Source organism: Colius striatus, chromosome 1 (assembly GCF_028858725.1).
Source record: "Colius striatus isolate bColStr4 chromosome 1, bColStr4.1.hap1, whole genome shotgun sequence".
NCBI lineage: Eukaryota > Metazoa > Chordata > Aves > Coliiformes > Coliidae > Colius > Colius striatus.
Window position 1 is genome coordinate 66,754,668 of NC_084759.1, and position 18,282 is coordinate 66,772,949.

The 18,282-nt window shown below is 38.6% G+C and overlaps 1 protein-coding gene across 9 annotated transcripts in view; it reads left to right on the top strand.

Annotated features, from left to right (window-relative positions):
• The window catches only part of INPP4A (inositol polyphosphate-4-phosphatase type I A), a 128,882-nt gene that overhangs the window by 44,449 nt on the left and 66,151 nt on the right, over positions 1–18,282 (top strand). For 8 of the 9 annotated variants that reach the window (XM_061997931.1, XM_061997990.1, XM_061997964.1 and 5 more), the window contains exon 2: positions 6,814–6,873. The gene's annotated coding sequence lies outside the window, so the exon portion shown is untranslated. Of the gene's footprint in view, positions 1–6,813; positions 6,874–12,341; positions 12,393–18,282 lie in introns of those variants that run through there. The other variant, XM_061997955.1, reaches the window with a different exon arrangement.

The window sequence follows — 18,282 nt, forward strand, 5'->3', positions numbered from 1 at the left end:
TGCAAAAAAAAAAAAAAAATAATGCAGTCTAGCTTTCTGCATATTGTGCTGTGCATTTCAGGATGGAGTGCTCAGTGTTCTAGTTTACATCAAGTCTCCAGTTGCAGTTAGGGGATCCAGAAAATATGTCTGCGTGATAAGGTCAGTGTAATAGATTACTCTAGAAGGAAAACCCGTCTTAATGTCTGTATCTCAGGGATTTGTGTAAAACTGAACACCCCCAGAAAACTATTATTTGATTACACTGTATGAAGCTAATTTCCACACATTACTCTTGGATGTTTAGTTTTACAATGTAATATTATTTAGCTTGAAAGCATGGCCTACTGTGATAAAAAAGAGGCAGGCATGTGGTCATTGGTTACCTAAGAAAGTTGTATCTTACTGTGACATTAATATCAAACATGAAAGAAGGGAGTGAGAACTTTAGGTACTGGCCACAGTTCATTTTTTGTCAACAGTATTACAAAACTGTTCAAGTTGATTCACCACGGTCCTAAGTGTTCTTCACAGACCTAATCTCTTAAACATAAGCACATAGTAAATGGTTGATCATTCTTCTAACAGCAAACCAGGACTTCTCTGTATTTAAGATAGAATGTGAAATACAGGATCCACTCTTGCAAACCAGTTTGAACTTGAGACTGTGTTTTGTAATCTGCTTTTCTTTGCTTCCCATTTTGCAGGACAGCCCTTTGTAGCTAGACTGACTCATGGAGGCGTGGACATGATAATGTTGAGGAACAGACTTAATGTTGGGGTGTGCTCTGGGTTCTGGATCCATGTTTGTTCAAGCTGGAGAGAAATCGACATGTACTATGAATTTCTTTCCATGGAAGTCAGGTGTAGAGCAGGGTAAATTTTGACTGTATTTCTCAACAGGTAGTTGTGACTCATTCAGGAACACAGCCTGGCATTAGGAATGCTAAAGTGCTGCTGCAACCAGTGACATTGGTACAGTCAGAGATATGTGTTTTATTTCTTCCCAACTGGGAGCTGAAAATAACTAAAACTTTAGTGTTGTGAAAGTACAGGTTGCATATATAATGCAAGCAAATCTGAAATAATTCTGAGGAAGTCAGATCACGACCAGACAAGTTTCCTCTTTTTCAATAAGGCATATTTTCACATGGTGATAGCAAGAATTGCCACATTGATCACAGTAATAATTTTCTCAGAATGAAAAGAGTTTGGTGTTCTTTAAAATCCTGAAGACTGGTATTTCAAGATGGGAAATATGAGAGAAGACTTCAGGAAATCATACATAGTTTAAAAAATAGTTTAAAGGATGCTGCATTATATACACCACAGGGCAAAGGAGAAGATCAGACAGAGCACAGCAGGACTCCTACCTATCACAGCGGTATATTCTACCTTCTGTTCACTTGAGGTTTGTAGTGGGGTCATGACTATCTTGACCTAGTAAAAGAATGTGCTGCCCTGGGGTTGTGGGCAGAATGTTGGAAACTTGAGTCTTTAAAACATGTTTACAGGAAGTGTCTTGTAAGCTGCACTGGATGTGATGACTTGCTGTGAATGAGCAGTTATTTGCAGCTCTGCTGTTAGGTGGCTTGTCCTTAGCTGCTTTTCAGATTCAGAAGTTCTAGGTCCTGCTCCTCAAATTTGATGGCATAAGCAGTAACTATAGTCATTCTCCAGCTTGGTTCTATCTAAGTGTGTTGGTTAAATGTTACCATTTGCCCACTGTCCTGTTTTGCTCTTTTTTTTCTGTGTTCTTTTTAAAAGAAGTTTAGGTTGTACCAACGTGCAGTCTTGCTGAAGTAGGAGGGGAAAAAGCGAATACAGGGAACATGAGGCAGTAGTTTAGTTTGGCGCAGTTCCCATCAGAATAGCGTGCCTTTTGGACCGTGCCCAAGTAAAAGCTATCAAAGCCAGCCTCTGGGCAAAGTAGCTTTGTTTTTCTCCATTTGGACAAAATCACACCTGGCGTCATGGGTTGTAAGTACCCTTCAGAGATGTTGATACCACATTTAATTGCAACGGAAAAGTGTTAGTGTTGTCCCTCCTTGGAGTGATTTAGCTGCTGATCAATGAGTGAGAAAGATGGAAGATGGGAGGAAAAAAAGAAAATGAGAGATTTTCAGTAGGAGCGTTTACACTTCCTATCATTTTTATATTTGTTTTCACAGAATTACAGAATGGTAGGAATTGGAAGGGACCTCTGGAGATCATCCAGTCCAACCCCTTGCTAAAGCAGCCTCACTTCAATGAGGTCACACAGGAATGCTTCCAGGCAGATTTTGAAAAACTCCAGAGAAAAAAGGCCACTCCACAACCTCCCTGGGCAGCCTATGCCAGGGCTCCCTCACCCCCTCAGGGAAGTTTTTCCTCATGTTCAAGTGGAACTTCCTCTGTTCCAGCTTGTGCCCATTACCCCTTGTCCTGTCACTAGGCACTGCAGAAAAGAGACTTGCTCCATCCTCTTGACAGCTACCCTTTAGGTATTTATAAGCACGGATAAGGTCCTTCTTCAGTCTTCTCCAGGCTAAATAGACCTAGGTCTTGCAGCCTTTCATTTAAGAGATGCTCCAGTCCTCTCCTCGTCTTTATCCTCCACTGGAGTCTCTTGAGAAGTTCTCTGTCACTTTTGAACTGGGGAGCCCATAAAATTGGATACTCCAGATACAGCCTTACCAGGGCAGAGCAGAGGGGGAGGAGAACCTCCCTTGACCTGCTGGCCACACTTATTGATGCATCCCAGAATGCCATTGGCCTTCTTGGCTATGAGGGCACATTGCTGGCTCATGTTTAGTTTGCTGCCCACCAGAACTCTCAAGTCCCTCTCTGCAGAGCTGCTCTCAAGCAGGTCACCTCCAATCTGTACTGGTGCATGAGGTTGTTCTTCCCTGGATGAAGGACTCTGCACTTGTCCTTGTTGAACCTCATGAGGTTCCTCTCTGTCCAACTCTCAAACCAGTTGAGATCCCGCTGAATGGCAGCACAGCCCTCTGGGGAATCAGCCAGTCCTCCCAGTTTGGTGTCATCAGCCAACTTGCTGAGGGTACACTCTGTCCTCTCATCCAGGTTGTTGACGAAGAAGTTGAACAAGACTGGCTTCAGAACTGACCACCGTGGAACCCCACTGGCCACAGGCCTCCAACTTGACTGGGCACAATTGATCACCACCCTCTGGGCTCTCTCATTCAGATGGTTCTCAGTCCATCTCACTGTCCATTTTATATCACACTTTCAGTTTTCTCAGTAAATGATGTCATCTGTTTCACTTTCTGCAGTATTTAGGAATAATGGTGTGGCAGAATTAATTGTCAACTGATGTTCTCCTGAGTTTATGTGGTAACCCTGGTTGCAAAAAAAAGCAGTTGGGAAGAAAAAGCATCTCACTACATATCATTTCCTTACAATCAATGGTCTGAATTGTTTTTAAAATCTGGCAGCAAGCCCCAAGGCTTGAACTGCCATCATTAGTTGATTGCAAAACAATTTCTATATGGTTTTAATTAAGCAAAATCGTGCTGCAGTCTTTGAAGAATCTTTTTTTCCATTGTCATCATTTCTTAATGCAGAGGCCAGAGGCAGAACATGCCAAGAAGCTGCTGCTTTTGTGTGCTCTGCAGTAGCGCATTACCACACTCTGCCATAGTCTTACTGCTGTTGCAAGGCAATGGAGTTTGAAAACTGCACAATGTAGGGTGAAAAAAAGGAGCTTGAGTTGGTTTTCAGTTAAAGTTGTTTCATATGCAAGTGACATCAGAATCTCAAGGCTTGTTACCTGGGCACGTACTACTGATGTTTCAGTTAGTTTTTATGGCTAAAGCTAGCACTTTAGTGTTCTTAATCAGGCATCAGAGCGCAACAGAATTGGAGTGCAATTGAAAATGTGATTGTGTCAAAGAGGAGAAATTACAGGCATCCTCTAAGACTGCAGTTGAAGAACAAACAAAAGTTGCTTTTAGAATGGGACAGAGCTCAGGAGGGCACCTGTGGGAGGCCAGAACTGGCTGGGAGATCAGTAGGTAGGTCTTACCTTCTCTGCAGAAATTGCAGTTTGTGACTGATTTAAAACAACAGTCCAAAATGTGTTATTTCCAATGTTGCTCTGCTCAATGGGTGTGACTTCCTGAGGGCGATGAGCAATGTAGCATAGGACTATAAATTGGCAGCAGGAAAACTCAATGTAGTTACTAAGTTGCATTGTCTCTATTCTACAGAAGTGTGAACTCAACCAGAGATAAAAGGGGTTTTCCTGTGGCCACAAAACTAGTCATTTTATTGTCTCTGTGAGCTGTAAAATATTATTTATAGATTATTTTATACTCTGCCATTTTAATGTCTTCATTTTAAGTGAAATGAATAATAAGTTACCAGGTTTAAGTGTTTATAACTCCTGAAGGTGAACAATGGCACAGTATTATTACAGGACTATAATATAGCAGGTCCATTGTATCAGCCCTTGATCTTGTGGCTGTAGCTGGCTGTGACATGCTTTATGAGTTGCTTTCATGGTGTTCAGGAGCTTTCATGGTACACGCCCTGCTTTTAGAATGGAAAAAAAAACCCCACGCCCCCCCCCTACACTAAATAAATGCAGTTGAAATTATAAAGGATACCAATTTGGACCTTTATATGCCTCCACTGAGCTTACCAGACCTCAAGTTTGTTCTGCCTTTGCCTTAGATAATAAAAGAGAAGAAAACTTGAGCCACCTTATAGGCCACTTCTGTGAAGAAGTATAATTTTGTAAGAAATTTTAGATGCTTTACTGATGAGTCCAGAGAAGCATAGGGCTGAGTTACTGAGTCTAGTCTTAATGCTAGGCATTGAGTTCAGTTGAGTCTAGGCATAATGCTCCTTTTATGTGGAAAACAAGTTTTTCCTTGGCTAAACTAGCATTCTGTTACTCCACTTAGGTTAGTTATTTTCTTAACATCCTATTTATCTTAATGCCTTTTTCACCTCTGTGGTGTTTAGGCCCTGTTATGGATTTCTGGAAAGCAAACTGGAACTCATCTCAGCCTCCATTTTTACAAGCTTAACAATTTTTCGGTCTGCTCTGGGAAGGCTCTCTGTTCTCTTTATAAAATTTTCTCTACACATCTTACAGAGTGAGAAGGGAGGTGTTTTAACTTCTTGCAGCCAATGTTCCTGACTCGGTCTCATTGCTCTTTTTGTCAAGACAGGAACACATTGGCTGATACAACAGAACACAGTGATCTGCCTTTTTTTGTGTGTGCATTTTCTGACACGGAGGTTTTCCTTCTTGTTTTTTCTCAACTGATAAACTCCCAATTTGTAGCAGAAGTTCTTCTTGCTAGTCCGTAGTCTATTGTTTTGTTTTGGTTCTTTTAAACTTATTTCTTTTCCTTCGATCCTGGCTCTTCTTTTGTAGTTTTGATTTTCCCAAGTCTGAACTTAGTTTGCTTTATGTATGAATCTTCACTGAATTTAATATTTTTAAAGCAGTAAAAATACTTAAACTCAATAGTATATTTTTCTGTGATTAAAAGTTTTATCTTTTTAGTCCTTCTATATATATTTATATATTTGCCCCATCTGTATATTTTATTAGGAAAATGTCATCTCCATATAGGAACCTGATGCCTTACCACACTTTTGTGATAACATGGTCAACAAGTTCTAACATATGCACTGTTTTAGCAAAATGGCAGACATTTCAGGCTAAAAATCATTCTTGTTCTTCTCCTGGAGAGCATACTGTTTGAAGAGGTTTTATTTTGGCCTTAAGATAAAGAGTTTGATCCGTAGAGTTATTTACTAACTCCAGGTTACACAGTTAATGTCTTTGTTCTCTAATTCTGAGTGTAAATAGGCAGGTGAAGGTGTGAAACTGAAAGATCAATTTGTGTGGTGCATCAGTTGTGGAGTAAACAATTGCTTATAAATTATTTTTCTCCTTCCATAATGCTTTTGAAATGTGAAGTAAGTGTTCTACTGGTTGAGGTGTCACCTGTAACAACAAGTTCCATCTGTGTAACAGTTTTCTGAGAGAGGTTGAACAGTTTCCATTCTGGACTGATTGATTTATGAGATAAAAATGTGCTAGGAAATGTCATGATTATACTTCTTGAAGGGAAAAAGAAACCCCAACGTTAAAATGCCTATTGCTTAGGTGTGGTGAGTGATGTTGGTATGGCTAAGGACAATAGGTTCCTTGTCACAATGGAAGAGCTGTGGGTGTTGATGGCAAGAAATGAAACTCTTGAATCTCTCTAGCAGTGAATTTAGTCTGTACCTGCAGAAGGTAAAAATTGCTGGCGAAGGTGAGATGGGGACAGAGGCTGGATTCTGTTTTGCGAAGGTTCCTCTGTGCCAACTGTTTGATGACCTCAACACTGACTGCAGCTGGAATGAGCAGAAAGGACAAGGCAGCCAAGTTGAGAAGCTATGCTGGGAGAGCTCCATTGTTTCTGGTGACATGAAGTAGCTATTTTATTGAGCTTCTTATGCCATAACCACATTGAGTCTTTTACAGACTTAATAGAACAGTCATTTTAGTTAAATGCATTGCATTTTCATTAACATAGTAGGAGGGAGATATACATCATGGTCTCTAAGTGTAAAATGTTACAGTAACAGTATCTATTCTGAAATGGTTCTTTCTGCTTTATTTTTATGTTCTCTTCTCTCGGAACTGATCCACAGTCCTGATTCTGTTTCAAATGGTGAAGATGCTCTGCACTTTTTACAAGTTTTTAGTAGTTTTTTGTTTTAATTCTTCCTATAACTTTCCCCCACATTTCTTCCCCTCTACTACTAGCCTATTTATTTAGATCCATTCAGTCAGAAACAGTTTGTCCTCTTTGTGTCTTTCAGGCTTTATTAAAAAAGAACTGGATGCACATGCTGAATTTCATCTGTGGAAGATGGAGTAAGGTAATCTAATTTTAGTAATTGCTACTATAATGTGTGATGATCTGTGGAAACTGAATGTAAAGGTTCAAAGAGGAAATAAATTAGAGGTAGACAAAACAAAAGGAACTTCAGCCTCAGAAATAATGAAGTGCTGACATGATCCTACCTTCTGTTATCAGTGGCATGCTAAGCCAATGCTTTTTATTATGGGCATTATATTGGCCAGGGGTTTTCTCTTAGCATTTGGTGTGTTGTCCTAAGAAGCTCAGGTAGGTAATTAGCTAGTAACAGTACGATTTGTTCATATTTCAACAAGCAGTGTGTTTCTGGAAAGTTGTGAGATTCGAAGTACAGCCTATGCTGAAAGGCCAGTATTCGTCATCTGTTTCCACTATAAGTACAAGCTGTTTGTTCTTTATTCTTCTTGAACATTCTAGGGCACCAGAAATCGAGGAAGACCTCTATTGTTGTTCAGTATTTCTGCAGTATAAAGCAATATCCTTCAGGATGGGAACTGAATCCTGTTGGGCACTTCACAAATAACTTGTCAAGTATTTAGTTCTCCACAGTGAAAGAGCTACTCTGTGTCTTGTGATTTGGCAGGGGAAGGAGGCTGATGGTCACATGAATGGGCCCAGAGAGTTGAATACTGTCCTGGTGGGGTTTCTTTTAGCGGAGGACTGTTGTAAGAACTCTTTCCAACTCATTACTGAACATTGTTTGGAAATAGGATTCCTTTTGCTTCCCCCAGGCCAAAGCAGCTGTTGGTGGGCTGTAAGTTGGGCTGACCCCTGCACACCTGGCTTCTGGGATTTCAGAGAGTAAGAGAAGTTGTGGCACATGTGCTGGTGACACATGGGATATGGCCTTAACCACCAGCTGATGCCAGTCAGTTGAATCTTTTGGTAAAGGCAGGAGGTTTTACTATTCTGGAAATAAGAAACAGCAAGAGGTGAAATGTGATGGTCACATGTGATGCTTATGGTCATGTGGGTAATCATGTGCAGAAATTGATGGAGAACCTTCGCTGCCCTCTTACAGAGTTCAGCAAAGAAGGAATGTTGGAGTAAAGTCAGTGGTGAGCAGTAGTGACTTCTCAGACTTCCTCAAGTCCTGCTAAGGGGGAAGCAGCTCGTTTTAAGGTCAAGCAGAGAGAGACAGCAAATGTACATTCTCATGCAGCATTGCTTTTTTTTTTTTGTGTGTGTGTGTGTGTATGAGATGTGTGTCAATGCAGACTTCAGATCATTTACTAAAAAGTCTGTGTTTGTGCCTACATCTGGAATTGAAGGAAGAGGTAGGTACCACAGACTGTGTCATTTAATGGGGGGAGAATGGAATGCATTGCATAACAGGATGCTTCGGGGGCTTATGTGTAATTTTTTCCTTTTACCATCTTGGGCCATTCAGTGAATAACAACTTGGGAGTCAGGCATGCACTTACAGGTCTTTCTTGATCCCAAGAAGGCAAGGATGAAGTTTCCAGCAGCAAATTGCTGGACTGTGTAGCTAGCTTTGCTGTGACTTAAAAGGAATTGCAGTAATACTAGTCATTCATATAGTCTTTCTTCTATTAATCATTTTCTACATTGGAAAATATATGCCTAGGGAATCCTGCATATCCATCAAGTTCAGTGCTGCTTTTTGCTGAAGAAATGAAAAAAGAATTTTCATTCTTCCCCAAGACAGCTATGTCTTCTCCCCTGTGGGACCTCTCTCCACACTAAGAGATCCGTAACAATAGAGGAAAAAAAACCAGCATTTGGGACTCCCCTACAGGGACAACATCTCATCCTAATTAAGTGTTTCTCAAATATGGCCCTGGCTATGCAATCAACTCCATATAGACGTATCCCACTACTCATTTGAAGCTTTGGATTAGATTAGGCCTGCAGAGAAAATGTGACAGAAAAGAGAATGCTGCCAACTTCTCTTTACCTTCTTGCTTGATATTTTGGTGCATATTTTATTTCAACTGATGTGGATTTAGTGGCTTCTTCATTAACAGTCAAACTCAGTGTTGCATATGTGAAGCTCCACATCGCTTGTTTTGATTGAGGCTCCTTAAATATGTGTGTATAAAACTGAGTTTATCTCCAGTGGCACCCTTTTTAAGTAGCAGTTAACTGCTTTCTCTTCACTCTCTCGGTGACATCTACAGAAAAAGTGCCCTGCTAAAGCACATACTGGTGTAGGCGATGAATGTACAAACTGCACGAGGAACTGACTATGGAGAGCTAGTTGTTATTAGCACAACAAGCTGCTTTATGACTACTGTTGTTAGCCGTTACTCCAAGTTCAGTATCTGTTTTTACAGCTTTCTTTTTAACAAAAAACAGTATGTGCTAGTTTATTCCTTCTACTTTTCCCTTCTTGCCAGTTTGTAAAGTATATTAAAATGAAGAGCAGGTGATGTGTGGATCTGTAGCTGTGTTAAATGTGCAGTGATCCTGTTTCTGAGACCATCAAGTTCATCATCCTCTTGTTAGTGCCTAGATCAATTGCATGCAAAGTGCTGGGTTAGTACGTGTAATTGCAGTAACTACATGTGCAGTTATTGCATAATGTAAGGCACTTGGCCTTTTAGTAATGTTCCATATTCCATTGAGTATTTTTTGAGACTACTGATTCTAGTCTGCAGAGCTGACCATGACTTCAGCAATGAAGACAGAGATGAAAAACTGGTCTTGAATAGTATCTTAAATGAAGGCATAATCAGATTGAGAAGACCCTGATTGCAGGGAGAGGAGCAGAAAGGAGAACATGATGGATGATACGTAGCTAGTAAAAACGGCTATAGAGGGCACAAAGTCAGTGAGAAGGCAGCAACAAAATTTCAGATGTTTTGTCTGGAGAATACAGTGACCTGTGAGTTATTATTTGGTTTCTTTAGTGTGATGATTTATGTCTCTTTTTTAGGGGTATATAACCTACATTATGTTCTGTGCAAGCACAAAGATAAATTAAGGATTTTCTGGAATTAAATGCTAGTCTTACATCAAAGTGTTTGGAACATTATCCTGTCCAAGCTTACGTTCAATTCAACAACATACTAATTATTCCCCTGTGTTTGCATTTTAATTATAAAGCTGTTACAGTGTTTAACTTACAAAATGTGTGGTAGCTAATTATTAGTAATCTCAGCATTAGCCTTCAGAGCTACATAGATGAACCACTGCAGAATCTTTATGACAACTTCAGGAATTTCAGTAAAACATACTTGAGAGGATTAACACCTAATCCAAACCATCTAAACCATCCTTTAAAAACAGGTGCCTACCGTACAACTTTCATTCATGGAAACTTTTGCATATGGATAATTTCCTACTTTCAGTGTTATTTTTTGTATAGCTAGGAAGATACGATAGGAAGCTTTCTCAATTCCAGAGCTTCATACATCAAAAAGTCTAGATGTTGCAGTACAAACAGTTGGCAGCTCTCTGTATGATTTTCAAGGCTAGGTGGAATACAATAGTGTGAAGCACTGTAATAAAAGACAAAAATCTGAAGCTGCAGTATGCCTGAGACTGGGGCATGGCTGCCATGCCAGTCTCAACAGTATAAATAGCAGAAAAGGCTCAGAGTTATTTTTAGCTTTAGTGCATGATTTTTCATAACTTTTTGGAGGGCGGGGAAGATGGGCTTTAAATACCTGAGGTTAAATTTTCAACTACTTACCTTTAATGAGAACTTGGACATCTCTGTAAAAGTCCTTTGTAGACACTGAGCACCTGCAGCCTTTGGTGAAGTCAGAACAGTTCTCAGTGATCCTAGGTCTCCCAGAAACACAGGTCAGTCAAACAAACACAGATCAGTACAAACATACTTCTGAAGTACAAGGATGCACAAATCACACTTTTACTGTTTGAAGAAGAAATCAATAAGTGTCTTAAAATTCAGATGTATTTGTCTGAAGGAAGCAACATACACAAGTATCACCTTTTAACAAGATGATTGCTTTCAGCTCAAGGCATAGGAATGCCAATTTGGGTAAGAAAAGAGCATTAAAGGGCAGATTAAGGGAATGTTTCACATGCTTTTAATTGGTTTTTTTTTTTTTTTTGTAAGTGTATGGCAAGCTGATAAAGTTATGAAAACACTAAAGAAGAAAAAAGGTTCATGCATCCTATTGAAGAGTTGTCTTGAACTGCATAGCATATTTATCCTTTTAAGAAGCCTTCAGATTATATCAAGAAAATCATGCCTCAGCACAGAAACTTCTCCAGATGTAGTATGCCTTGAGTAAACCAATGAATCAGAAATTCTACATGAACCATATTCAGCAGTTTGGGATTCATGACTCTGAAAGAGGCTTATGTAAAAGATGCGAGAAGCTTTTTGAGTTAGCACAGGGATTTCCCATATCTGGTTAAACAAGAGTGAGCTATATATTGCTGTGAGTCTCAGAAGCCTTTAGGAAGTCTTAGGTATTTTACTCATCATTTCACATAGCCTTTTTGTAATTTCCAGTTTTTGCATCTCTCATTATACATGCAATCAGACTTTATGGATGTCAGACCAACTTTTTAAGTTGCTGTATTGGGAAATTCCCAAATTGGTAATTTTTTAAAAGTACCTTTTTTAAATGGGTAATTAAAATATAGATCTGCTACTAGGATTTTTTTTAGTGGATTTTTATTACTTGATACTATTGAATGTGATATTCTCTAAGGAAATGTAAAAAGTTATCTGGGCAACTTCAGCCTTGTTAATTTGACCTTAATAACCTTAAGAAATGTTTTGAAGGAATGAATAATTAAAGACATAGGAATTGAGTGGAAAGAGGATGAAACACAATTTATTTTGCTAAGGTAGGTCATGTCAGACTGACCTAGTATCTTTTTTTAATAAGTAGGTTTTCTAGAAAAAGAAAAAATGTGCTAGATCTAGTCTCTCTGGATTCTACTGAACCATTTAATATGGTGCTGCATCAAAATTCAAGGTGGAGAACATTAGGTTGATGTAAGAATTGTAAACTCAAAATGGCACAAGGGGAGATGACGTGAGATAGATATCTGTGAGATTAATTACTCTTTGGGAGTTGATTTGTTTAGTTGGGGTGTTTTTTTTAGCTTTTTTGGAGAGCAGAGGGAGTTGAGCTTTTTGTCATGCTGTATTGAAAGCAGGTTGTGGAAACTCAGATGATGAGAGGAGGACATTACCTTCCAGCACACAGACTTAGATGGAATGACTACATAGTTAATTGTACAATTAGGCAATACTAAAGGGATGGAAATCATCACAGCAGTGTCAGGCCACAGACTGACAGGAATTCACTTATTGAGTTTAACCTTGATGTCAGAATTAGCAGTCTAAGCTCTTATATAATCAGTGGGAAGAGGCAGATTTTTAATTAGGCACCCAACTCCTGCCTTTTTCTCTTGACTGTTAATAGAGCCTAGGCATCTGACTGGCATCTGTGCTGAATGCCTGAAATTGGATGGTGCTACGGCTTCAGCTTAGGAAGTAATGCAACAACTTTTGCCATGAACAGGGCATTCAACAATGGAAGTCTTTGAAGGAGAAAGGCCTATGTGAGGGTAAGTAGGTTGAAGTTTGTCTCTAATCTCTCAATTTGATACCGTTATGAAAGGGACGGTGTCCAGGGGAGCGTCAGGAGAGGTATTTTCAGTTGAAGCAGGGCAGCTCAACTGGGGGCATCTGGGCTGGGACTTGGTCTGTAGTGCAACACTTCTTGCAGTATCTGAGAAACTTCAGCTTACTAACAGTTGCAGAGAAAAGGTGCAGGGATGATCAAAGGAATGGTGTTACAAGAGAAGTCTGAAACAGCTATGTCAGGAAGACAAGCAAAATGGGGAATGAAGTCGCTGCAGCTGTGCAGCTGGAGTTATGGGGAGCTTTGGAACGTGGATGGTATTAGCTAGGTGACAGCTAAAAAGCAGGATCTCTAGTCCATCAGAGGACTAATGAAAGTAGATGTGTAACAGTGTGGTACTGTATGAAGGTTATGATGCAGAAACAGAAATGTTGAAATGTATGATTTACAGGTGACATGAACTGCATATATGGTGCCCCTTAGGGATTAGAGTTTGTGTGTATACCTAGCATAAGGATAAAATATTTAACCAACATGGAAATGCATAGTGAAAATCTCACAGTAATATAGCAGCAGTCAGGAGGAGAACGCTTGATGTACATTTAAGGAAGAGCTTGAAGATTTATGAAGGGCGATGATGGCTTGAATCTCTGGGCTTAGGGTTCTTGGCAGCATGTGCTTTGTGCTTTCCTATACAGTGTGATACTTGCCGTCTACTGTATTGCCCTGCAGTTTCCCTGCACTGCATTGAGAAAGATGTGTGATGAATCAGGCATCAAGTGAATTTGTAGGGCTGGACAAAGGTGTGTTAAGTTTAGCCTATGACAAAGATATGATTAGAAGCAGACTGCTGGGTAGAAAACTCATGGCCAGCGAGAGAAAAGCTTTCTCTGAAGTGAAAATTGTGGTTGAAGATCCCTGATGTGCCTGTAGTGCCAAATGACAGGTGCGGTACTTACAGACAGTGGCAGCCCTTGCCCCAGATATCTCCTTAGTTTGACAAATGCTTAAACTTGTAACTGTAGGCGAAGAACTGTGCTTTCTTTAGATGGCTTGTCCCAACACTAGGTTTGAAAAAAAAAAGAATTATTTTAGCAAGTGTGAGTAATGTGCTTTCTGCTCTGTTGCAAATCCCGAGTTCCTCTAAATGGCTTTATCAGCTATTAAGACATCGATCAGGTAATTCTTTAGCAGAATTATCTGTAAAGTAACAGGAGGAATATACCACCTTTTTAATATACTCCTGGTAATTCTATGTTTAGTTCTCAAGTCATTTGTTTAAGTGCTTAGCCTGTGTTTCTGAGTGCCTAGAAGAATATAAGGAGAAAATAGTATGACTTCTCTTTTTTTCTGCTTCGTAATTAATCATTACATAGTGGTACTAAGTTGTTATTGTTCTGTGATAAAAACAGTTGTGTGATGATCTCACAGTCCTTACTTGGAAAATTGCCACAATAAAGAAAAAACACTGTTTATGGGCTGAATTGTCAATAGTTTGGAAGGGGAGTGTTCTGTTGGAAAAGACAGTGCTTTGAATGACAGTCCAAGAGGATGGATGGCAAGGAGGGTGGACTGAGAAGATAAGAGCGCAAATGTGTGAGTGCTTTTTTCAGGTTTATTGTTTATTGCAGTAATGGTCAACTCCTTTGGGTTTAGAATCTGTCCTAGTTTAGGTTTGGCTATTTTTCCTGTGTTTTGGACTCTATTTAGTATCACATCATGTTTCTCAGGCTAGTAAATTGGGGTTTTAGCTTGAAAATCTGCCTAAGCCTCTTCCTCAGAAACAACACTTGGAGCATCTGACATCTGTATAGCTGTGACTTTTAAGAAAAACATGAAGAAATTTCTGAAGGAGAAAAGATGATCAGAGAGACTTCTACCTCTCAGTTTCAGGAAAAAAGGCATCTCACACTCCTCTTGAGAAAGAAAATGAAATGAATTCCTAGCCAACCTTTCCTTCCTATCACAATTCCTGAGGGGAGCATGGATGGGGGTGGTATATGTGGACACTGAAAAATATGCAGAAATGAAGAGACAGACAAGAGTACTGTCAGGATTGGAATATTTCCCTGGTCTGCCCAAGAACTGTTGTAGATCATTATTAATCTTGAGATTTTGGATTGCAAATTTAATCTTATTTCATAATCTCTTAAAATAGCCGTTTAAAAGTCAGGAAAAATTATCTTTTGAAGGTTCCTGTCCCTCTCTACTTAGTTCTGACTAGTTGCCTATTTTGTTTAACTTCAATACAGTTCAGTGAAGTGAATTCAATAGAAAGAGTATACCCCTTGCTTAAGTTCTTCATAGCATGGTCTTTAGTCAAGGTAAATCCCGTCTTTGTGGCTTGTTCATGCAGATTCTTAAACAGTAAAAAAAGATTAATTTTTTTGTACAATTAAATAGGATCTATGTGAATTGTATCTTTGAAGAACTGTATGCAGTAAAAGAGAGAAGGTTATTGCAACTTACTTGGATCTTTCTGTCATTATACTTTTAATAGTATGTTTTCAGTTTGGATAGATTAAATGCTATAAAAACTAAAAATAAAATGTGCCAAAGTGTTTCAGGGATTTGTAGGCAAGCATGACAGAAAGAAAATTAATTTGTTCTTCAAATGTGTTTATGCTAATTTTGCTTTGTAACAAAAATCTATCTGCTTGGGAATATTCATGTTCAAGATTGTTCTGTAATTTCCATATTAATAAAAAAAAATCTTAGTATGTCTTCTGCTAGATTTGAACCCTAGGAATACCTAGAAGATGTAGTCTAAAAGATCTTTTGTGGCTCAGGCCCCTGTTTTCTGGAGTTTATCCTTGAAAGCATTTTAAAAAATAGGCTGTCTGAAATTGTACTTTATTGTTGATGTTTTGCCTATATTAACATGAGCAAACAAAGAAAAAGAATTTAAAAGTGCAGCTCAGCTGTTAATACCAAGATATTTTTGGTAGGGCATTTGAAAATGAATTTGGTATTTCTGAAAGGATGCATTTTTACTATGGTTCATGTTGGTAAGTTTCCTTTAGGCAAATTTGCTGTGATTTGTTGTAAGGGTATTTTTTTGAGCTATTGCAGGCAGCTGCCAAATATTCTCCAACATTCAAAGTGGAGGTGTAGAGAAGAACAGTTGTATGGAGGAAACTCCAACTGTGTAAACCTACAGGGTTGGTGTAGTGTCCTGGAAACATCTTGGAAAATGGGGTTTCTATCACTTTAATTGGTAGCTTCATTCCATAAACTTGGTAATCTCCACCTTGAGATGTTGAGCTTGTGGCTTTTTTTTGGTATTCAGCTAGCCCTCTTACCTGTGTTAATTCCATCCAATAAGGAAGCCAGGCTTTATTTAAGGAATATACTCATTAATATAGACAGATATAGCCCAGGTTAATACAGGAACTCTATAATTTTACTGTGAAGAAAAATGATAACCTTTAGGAAAGGAAAGAAATTAACATCTTCCTTACAGAAATAAAGTAACAGCATTAGGAAGGAAGGCTGGTAAAAACCAAGTTGAAAGCATGTCAAATTAGTCATTGGTATACCATGGTAATAATCTGTTGGCAATGAAAATAGAGAAAAGATAGTAAACCATCAGACTGTGTTCTGTTTGGCTCGATACCCTGTTCTGCAGCAAAATCCAATTTTTAGGTAATCCTCCTTCTATCCACAGTTACTGTGAGAGGAGTTTCTTGCATTCGAATTGTGTATGTGTGTGTAAAAATAGTTTAGTTTGATTCTCAAGATGGTTTTTTTGACTGTTTTTTGTATGTTTTAGCAGAAGAGCTGTATTTTCATATGCCATTCTATGAAGGTTTAAGCTTGGCATAGAATTGCAGTTATTTATCAATACAAGTGATTCTCATATTTTCATCCTTACTGGAAAAAACAATTGTTACTGCTGCTTTTGTATATTACTGTCTTATAGTTCATAGGCTATATAAATAAGACCTAAGTAAAAAGATAATTTAGTCTTGGGGGATTTTTAGTCTCTTGAACAGTAAAATAGGATATAGTACAAAATATTCTAGATTAACTGATGCATTCTCCCACAGATGACTTCTTTCCCTAGTTTAAGGATGAGTTCTTTAAAAGTATACTGAAATGACTGTTGAAGAGAAATTCTGAAAAAAAATTCAGACATATGTAGCACTTACTGATAGTTTGAAGCGTAGCATTTAGTTTATGAGTTACAAACATTAATATTTTCTGGGTTATTTCCCTGATACTTCTCTATGAATTAGCATTAAAAATCCATTTACTATTATAGGAAGGAGAGCCTTTTCTATTTTAGATTCATAAGCATGACAAATCAGCTTTGTCTTGTGTGTGGTGCCTGTTGGTGCATTTTATCCTCAAACAATGGGGTTGTATGTGTTAACCCATTTTCTTTGTTGGATTAAGTAATAGTTATCAAGTCAAATAACCCTGCCACACAGTCTTTTATTTCTTTGAGAAGGAAAGTTGGGAGAGCAATGCCTTCAGATAGTATTTGGTGCAGAAGGAGGAAGAATGGAAAGAAAAAGTTCTTTTTCAAGAAGGCACGGCTGAGAGCAAAAGTGACTTGAGAAGCAGTGGTTTTGGATCCCTGGAGACAAAACAGATGCCCAGAGCATTGGATATGAGTGGTCTCAAGTGACTGTATTTTACTCTATGTATTTGTTGATACTTATTCATCTTTGTGGGGGAGTGTATTGTTGATAAAATTGTCTGTAGTTGAGAGGCTGGATGCCTTGCTATGTGGTGAAGGGACAAGACAAGAACAGACAAAAAGCTTCTCACAATTTTTATTCAAGTCTTAAAGGCAGCTTGAAATTTCCCAGTGCAACTCCAGTCATCTGGAGCTGCTTTTCTGGGTCTTGTTTAAAAACTGTTGCTTTTTCCTTTCCTCAGGAGAACCAATGAGTATTTGGCATCTATTACAAAACATCTTTCATTAGACTAGACAAAATCAGTATGCTGAATTAGGAGTCTCGGAGACTAGGAAAGATCTTGTCTATGTCCAGCTGCATCTGTCATAACAGAGACAGCACTAGCATATTGTAACTTAATGCTTTGACTTTGGAATTATATAGCACAAAAGGAGTAAGATATCTTCTGTCCTGAGGTCAGAATCTGTATTAGCGATCAAAAAGAAAACCTGAAGATGAGAGCTGAAAAGCTTGCATTTGTAAAGGTACCTGAAAAACAGCAATTACCACATGCTTTCCCAGAACAGAGGAGAATTGCATAGTGTATTTTTTTTCAGTATTGACTCTTGCAGTCTGATTTGTAATCTTGGCAGATTAAAGAGTCTTTTTATGATAAGACAGATCACATTAGGAAAATCCATTTGGATAATTATTTGTAAACACTGTTCTCACTTACACAGGAGTGACGTGGAGTTGTCACCAGTGAGGAAAACAGCATGTGTTAACACTACTAATTTGGATGCCACCTTTGTCCACTGCTAGGCAATGTAATTTTATCTGCAGTTGTAGAAGGTAGATATAGCTGCAGTTTCATAGTATTTTCTTTTATGACAGTTTAACTGCAGGCAAAATAGCTATTTGAGTAGTGATCATATTTTAGAAACAGAAATGTTTATAAATACATGAACTTTAGCGTCTACCACCTAACTGTACAGTCAAACTTCTATACCTTCTCACTCCCTCTGGATCTCTCCATCCATCCTTGTAAGATTGTGGTTTACAGTATCAATCATTTAAGTTGGCTAAACTACTTGTGGGGCTTAGGCCATATAAAAACTTGTACTAGTACCGCAGAAATGTAGACAATTTTTGTGGCTTTTCTATGTCTTTCACAGTCTTTATTGTGAACCGAGGCTGCATACTTGAGGTTTTTTAAAAGATGGATAATTTAATTGTCAAGATATGGAT